Raw genomic sequence first — 7,671 nt, 5'->3', positions numbered from 1 at the left:
CATAAAATCCTCCAAAAATGGCTGAAAGCCACTTGCTTTTTTTACCTGTCATCCTATTCTAAAAGTTGTCTACATCTTTTGGATATTTACAAGAAATAATATCCAAAATATCAAAAATAGGCTAAACGTGTTCAAAAATCTAGTATTTTTGAACCATCCACACTATGGACACTAACACTAATGACTAATATGGCATTGACTCTCTATATCAATAAGAAAGTTGAATGACGATGTAGTCTAGAGTTTTTCACATTGCCACGACAATGCCATTGCTTTGCACCAACATGGTGCCATGCTTTCCGTGGTCTAGGCATAGAGCACCTAGTATATGCTAATAGGAGATTTTAAAGGTATACCACATGGTAGATTTTGGAGGCATGCCATGTGACATGCCTTTAGAACCTATAGGGACATTTATTTTTAACTCTCTCTCCATGGTCCCTCCTCTTATTCTTCTTCTTGCCCCACCATTGTAGACTCAATTTGTACAGAATCAAAAGATGCCACATGTGCATGCATTTCTTGTTTTGATGTGAGCTGCTAGAGGTAAGGGCTTACATATCCTTACTAGCTTTTGGGATATATGCATGTCTTTCCTCTTTCACAAAAAGTTGTGTTGAAGGGTTCATTAATTGCAGGAAATTCGAACCATCTATAGTGACTACAATATCATACTTGGCCATGTTGTACGGTGTAGATTTCCACGAGATCTTTCAATAGCCCCTTTGTGATTTGGTAGTCTACAAACACATCGACAAATGGGTGGTTTGAGCTATTATCATTCCTAACATGATGATTAGATGTTGTGTGACCCATCTCATAGCATTACTAGCCTATTAGAGTTGCAATTATGCATCACTCCCTTTGAGGTTGAAAACATGAGTTTGATGCTACGTGTTTCATATCAATACACTATCTTAAAGAGATAGAGAAAGCCAGTAAGATCAATCAAATTGGAAATTCACTTGGTAAATGCCCTAATGTAGGCAAAGTTGTTAATTCTCTTTCATTGATGTGGCAAGAAGACTTGGTGTCACACTTTGCGCAGCCTAATCATGGAGTGCCTAGTTATTATTACAAGTTAGGTCTACTGTTAAAATGCTTCTCGATGTAAGGTCTATGTTGAATTCTTACATATAAGATCTACCCTTTAATGCTCTTACATTATATGGATTGTTTGGTCTTCTTAAAAAAAAAAACCATAAGTGTGGTGAAATTATATTAAAGAGGAGACAAAAGTTACATCAGAGAGGGCCACGGGGGGCAAACCCGAGAGCCATCTTGGCTTCGATACATCATATACATGGTCATCATAAACACTAGCATTGACATAAAAAAGGTGTTGGGGGCAACACTGCCTTCATAGCTTGGAAAAGGATCACAGATTTCGACCAGCAAGGACATCAATTTCTGCTTGCACTTCCTCTAGAAAAATTTGACCATCTTCAATTTGAGACTCGAGGTGGTGGATCTCAATGTCAATTTTAGCCTTCCATTCATCTCTGGTGAGCCTTTTGTCCTTCAAGAGTGCAGAGGAGCATCCCACTTTAGCCAATCAATAGAGATGGTCAACATCCTTCAACACATGTTTCTTGTTTGGTAGATGGTAATCTGGTCCTTGGCAATCTCCAAAACCTACAAATTAACATAAGCAAAGAACATTCTCACACAAGGTGTTTGGTAAGGTCCCTCGTATAGCATGAAGTTCCTCTTTCTCCACATAATCTAGAGGAGTTCACCCCTCACTTTGTTCCAAACAATCGACAACACTCCTACATAATCCCCTAGTAGCAATTGCTTCCAAGTGGGAGGGACTTTGAGCACTTTATTAAGTGGGGTAAGGATCTGCTTATTGGTTGGGCATGCCCAAAAAAGGTGGCATATGTCCTCCAAGGACTAGTTGCATTTACAGCATATTCATGATCCTAGGTTAGCTAGGGAAAGTTTCTTGCTAGTCTAGATAGCTTTGTGAAGGATGAGCCACATTAGAACAGATTTTTTGGGTTCAATGGACTAAGACCAAAGCGAGTCAAATTTAAAAGACCATTGTTTGGTCGTGAGATTAACTTTCCATCTTTTGTTCAAAGTGACACTCAAGGGGGGTGATAGCTCAGAGAGGAGACTCTATGGGTTGGATATTTTGAACCGGCCTTCCCAGCAAAAAGCTTGCAAAGGGGGGATAGGAGGGTGAGTGTGCAAGGTGCACAAGAGCTCTTGGGGGAAAGAGAAACATCTTTCTCTGATGACAAGGAGGTCCCACTGATTCATTTTGAACTTGATGGATAATTCGAGGTCAAAGATCCAGCTATGGGTAAGGGGGTCCCATAATTGGTTCTAGGAGCTTAGCCCTTTATTATGTAAAATGAGGGCCTTGTTCTGACTTGCATGAGGGGTCTCTAAGGTGCTGAGATTATTGGCCACCAGATAGAGTCGCTTGAGGGGACTAAGAACCTATGCTTGGATTCGCCATTAATTCTCAGGGCAGCATGATTCATGTTCCCAGGCTTGCCATATGGATCTTAGGAGGATAGATCCTTTGGCGGTGACTTCTTCTTTGCAAAGAAGATAGTTGTCCATGGGAGGTTGGCCCACCCTTTGGCCTTACTTAATTTAAACCGAGGGAGATTTCTAAACAAAAGAAGGGCCCATTCTTATTGGGGAGAACTGAGGGCATGAGCAATGAGTTTACAGGCCATCTTGTCAATTGTGGCCCTTAGAACTTTGACACCTATGCCTCCTTTGTTCTTGGGAAGACAAAAGACTTCCCAACTGACTTTGGATGCTTTCTTGATGAAGGGATCCCCAGCCCAAAGGAAGTTATGACATATCTTTGAAATCTCTGTTAGGTGAGAGTTAGCCGGTCTCCAACAGTAGAAGAAGAAGAGGACGTAGGCATTGAGGAAGTGGTTGATGACCAGAACTCTAACTACTAGAGAGTGTTGGAAGCCAATCCATCTATTGACCTTAGATCTAAAGTTATTACACACCCAACTCCACCTGGCTTTTGGAGAAGCTACGAATCCCATCAGGATGCCAAGTAGCTCGAAGATTTGGCCTTCCTCGATGACACTGCAACATGCTTGCAACAGCCAGTCTGGGATAGGAGTAGAGGACAATACCCCTGTTTTGCTGTGGTTAATCTTGGAACCAGAAGCCAGATAGAATGTCTGCAAGGCTTTCCAAAATTCTTTTGTTGACGCTTCATTGTTGGCTAGCATGGCATTAGTGTCATCTGCAAATTGAGATAAGCATTGTTGCCTATCTAAGTTGGGGAGAGTGATCCCTTTGATCAAACCCTGAGCCATCTTGTCCTTGACTAGACAGTTCAAGCCATCAACTGCCACAACAAACACAATGGGGGCAATAGGATAGCCCTGTCTAACTGATCTTTCCAAGTTGAATGGGTCCCCGGCAAAACTTCCCATTAAGGGAGAGCCTAGCTCGTGCATTGCCAAACAGTGTCTTCACACACATGATAATGTAGGGTCCAAACCCCATGGCTTCTAGGCTCCTAAGAATGAAAGACCATTCAAGCCTATCATAGGCTTTATCAAAGTCTATTTTTAGAAAGATGAAATCTTGCCCAAATTCAATGGTATGTTCAAATCCTTCCCATAGTGTAATCACAACTTCAATGATTTTTTGGCCTTTAATGAAGCCCTTTCGCTTAACTGAGATCCATCTCATAAGAGAATTACATACCCTGTTGGCTATTGCTTTAGCAAACACTTTATAGGCAGTTGTCATCATTGTTAGAGGCCTCTAGTTAGATAGTTCCTCATTGACTCTTTTTTTGTGGACAAGCTTGATAACTCTTGTGTTTATGGCATAGGGAAGGGCCTTGTGAACCAAGGACTCTTCCCACACTACTAGCATAATGGGGAGATGATGTCCTCAAAGACTTGGAAAAACATAGCTGGAAGACCATCTAAGCCAGGGTTTTTTTTTTCTTTAGGGAGTCAATGGCAAGATAAATGTCAGGTGTATTGATAGAGAAGAGTCAGCTAACTTAGCTTCCTGTTGGCCTATGACCTTATATCTGGTTGCAAGGACTTCTATTCTGGATTTAGCTGCTTCCAATGAGAGCTTCTCCTTTGGGATAAACAAGTTTGCATAGAAGTGTCTAGCATGCTCAAGATTTTGATCCTCAGAAGTGATGGGCGGGGAGGCCTTAAAGAATGGGATGGAGTCCTTCTAATTTTTCCTCATGAGCGATTTGAACATCTCCTTGCAAGGTCTGTCCACCTTCCCCGCCCAACATTGCTTTAAAAAAATGAAAGAGTTGAAAGGGAAGTGGAACCCAGGAGGAAGAAGCTTGGTGGTAAGAGCTATGGCGGATGGAGAGCAAGAGCAAGAGAGAGAGAGTGAAACTCAAAGTGGGAACTCCAACAACCACAATGTGTGGTCGGGCATTCCTTTATTCAAATTATCACTAAAAGAATAAATAATAAGTGACTGTGGTGGGCGCCTGGCACCTATAGTGTGCAGTGGTGTGTACTGTCAGTGTAATAATACATGGGCAGCTAGGAGGAAGCACCTTTACCCCCAACAACCTCCCACTTAAAGGCAAATCTACCCCACTGAGAGAGAAAAAATAAAAGACAGTACAACATGTACACGTATACAACAGGATGAGGAAAAAGACATCATCTCATCCAACGCCCATCAATCTCCTGGAGGAAGGCAAAGAGCTCTATAGTGAGGCTCTTCATGAGCAAGTCTGCAGGATTCTGCTCAGTCGGAATCTTGACAAGGTCAACAGACCTATCCTCAACAACCTCGCGAATGAAGTGATACCTCACCTCAATATGTTTCGTCTTCACATGGAAGACCGGATTCTTGGCCAACTGAATGACACTCATAGAATCCGAATGCAATGTAGGTATAGCATTTGTCATACCAAGGTCCGTAATCAAACGGCCTAACCAGATAGCCTCCTTGCAAGCCTCTATGGCTGCAATCAAACGGCCTAACCAAATATCCTCCTTGTAAGCCTCTATGGCTGCAATATACTCGACCTCCCTAGTAGAAAGCGCCATACACTTTTGTGCCCTGGACATCCAAGAGATAGCCCTCCAATATAAGTGAACACATAGTCAGAAGTGGACTTCGAACTATCTGCATGTCTTACATAATTAGAGTCAGTGTACCCCACGACTCCTGTATCCTGGCTGCCATAGCAAATACACATATCTGTTGTGCCCTTCAGGTACCTCATGATACCCTTCACGTCATCCCAATGTTTCTTGCCATGTGTAGCCATATAACGTGCCACAACCCCAACTACAAAAGCTATATCTGGATGGGTGGCTATCATGGCATATAAGACTCCCCAGAGTTGATGCATAGGGAATCTTGGCCATCTTGGCCCTTTGCTCATCGGTCTACGGACAATCAGCCTATGAAACCTTCACATGAGAAGGTAATGGACAACAAATAGGCTTAACATCCTGCATGCAGAAGCGCTCGAGGACTTTATGAATGTACTCCCTTTGTGACAGATACAGTAGTCCCTGAGATCGATCACGCGTAAAGTGCATACCAAGTATATGAGAGGCCTATCCTAGATCTTTCATCTCAAAGCTCTTCTTGAGCTGAGCCTTAAGAGCATCTAGCTCCTCATGAGTTGTCCCTGTTAAAAGCATGTCATCCACATAGAGTACCAAAATCAGTAAAGAACCGTCACGAGCTTTCTTCGTGTACAAGCACGGATCCATAGCACTGTGGCTGTAGACCTATGACTGCATGAATGCATCAAACTTATGGTACCATTCCCTAGGTCCCTGCTTCAAGCCACATAGACTCTTCTTTAGCTTGCATGTTAGGTGCTCCCTGCCAGGGTCTGCAAAGCCCTTAGGCCACTTCATGTAAATCTCATCATGCAAGTCCCCATGTAAAAAAGTTGTCTTGACATCCATCTGGTACAAGTCCAGGTCAAGCTATGCAACCAAGGCCAAGACTAAGCATAGGGTGGTCATCTTGACCATAGAAGAAAAGACTTCATCAAAGTCAACACCATGCTCCTGCTTAAAACCCTTAGCAACCAATCGAGCCTTATATGCCAGCTTGGGGTGTCCAAGGATACTTTTCAACTTGTATACCCACTTGCACGACAAAGCCTTCTTACCCTAAGGCAAGGAAACCAAATCTCAAGTCTGATTCTTATGCAATGAGTCAAGCTCAGACTACATAGCCCTCTCCCAAGAGTGACAATCACCCTTGTGCATAGCCTCATTATAAGTGAAAGGCTCTCGTGCATCTATAACCAATACATAATCCATAGAGGGTACAAAATAGTTAGGAGGTCGTCTATCTCTAGTAGAGCGCCTCAACACAAGCTATGTTGCCTAACCGACATCCTATCTAACATTAGCATGGCTAACATTTGGGCCATGAGCATCGTGTGATGCTGCACGATGTCTAGGTGGCCGTGGAGCGGGTTGAACGGGAGCAGGTGGCTCCTCCTGAATGATAACTCTACGTACCTCAACCACTTTCTCAGGCTGCATATGTATTTTGTCCTCATGAAAGATGATATCATAGCTGCGGATCACTTTCCATGCCTACGAATCCCATAGACAATAACCCATCTCTCCTGCATCTCCATAGCCAATGAAAATGCATTTGACAATTTTAGGATCCAGCTTATTGCATTTGTCCTTGGGCACATGGTAGAATGCCTCACATCCAAAGACACGCAAATGATCGTAAGAGGGGGGCTTGCCTGCCCATACCTCCTCTGCAACTTGAAAGTCAATGCCATTGCTAGGCGACCAGTTAATGAGATGCACTGCAGTAGTAACTGCCTTAGCCCAAAAGTGCTACGGTAAGCCAGCCTGGATAAGCATGCTACGGAACCTTTCCTGAATGGTCCTATTCATGCGTTTAACCATACCATTATGGAGAGGTGTGTAAGGGACGGTCAACTGACGCTTAATACCCCGCTCATCACAAAATTTCTCAAAAGCACGTGATACATACTCACCCCATTATTTGACCTTAGGCATTTTAGCCTTTTCCTAGACTAGTTCTCTGTCAATGCAAGCCAACACTAAAATGTGTCTAAGACATCGGAATTTCTCTTTATGGGATAAGCCCAAATCTTACGTGAGTAATTATCTATGAAAGTAACAGAGTACTTTGCCCCACCGAGTGACTGACAGGGCATGGACCCACATACATCTGAGTGCACAAGAGCCAAGGGCTCATCCATGCATTTCTTACTAGACTTTTTATGGGTATTTCTAGTCTACATGCCATACAAACAATGATCATAAGAATCAAAATGCGAAGAGTCAGAAGGTGGAAGATACTGCAAAGCACGGAGTATTTTCATTCCTTTAAGGGACATATGCCCCAAATGAGCATGCCAAAGGGATACATGGGGAATAGAACCCACGGACAAAACATGATCCAATGTAGCTCCAGATACAAGTAAGGGATAGAGGCTGCTAGACTTGGCACCTCTTGCAAGCACAAGCTTGCCACGAGTAATCTTCCATGTAGAGTCTCCAAAAGACACAAAATACCATGCATCATCAAGTTGTCCAGCTGACATAAGGCTGCGAGTCAACGCAGGTGCATAGCGTACATCATGCAAAACAAAAGAACTGCCAGAAGGAAACTGTAGCCTAGCATCTCGAATGCCCACAATGTCAAGAGACCTGTCAT

General features: G+C 43.1%; 1 pseudogene; it reads right to left on the bottom strand.

The window, feature by feature from the left end:
- Positions 1 to 2,124: 2,124 nt before the first annotated feature.
- LOC148014383 (uncharacterized) lies at positions 2,125 to 3,167 on the bottom strand (annotated as a pseudogene).
- Between the last annotated feature and the right edge of the window lie 4,504 nt (positions 3,168 to 7,671).

The sequence above is a fragment of the Lygodium microphyllum genome, chromosome 25 (assembly GCF_053477565.2).
Source record: "Lygodium microphyllum isolate KBCC chromosome 25, Lygodium_microphyllum_v1.1.10, whole genome shotgun sequence".
NCBI lineage: Eukaryota > Viridiplantae > Streptophyta > Polypodiopsida > Schizaeales > Lygodiaceae > Lygodium > Lygodium microphyllum.
The sequence above is the reverse complement of the archived record's forward strand: the minus strand, read 5'-3'. Positions and strand labels throughout refer to the sequence as shown.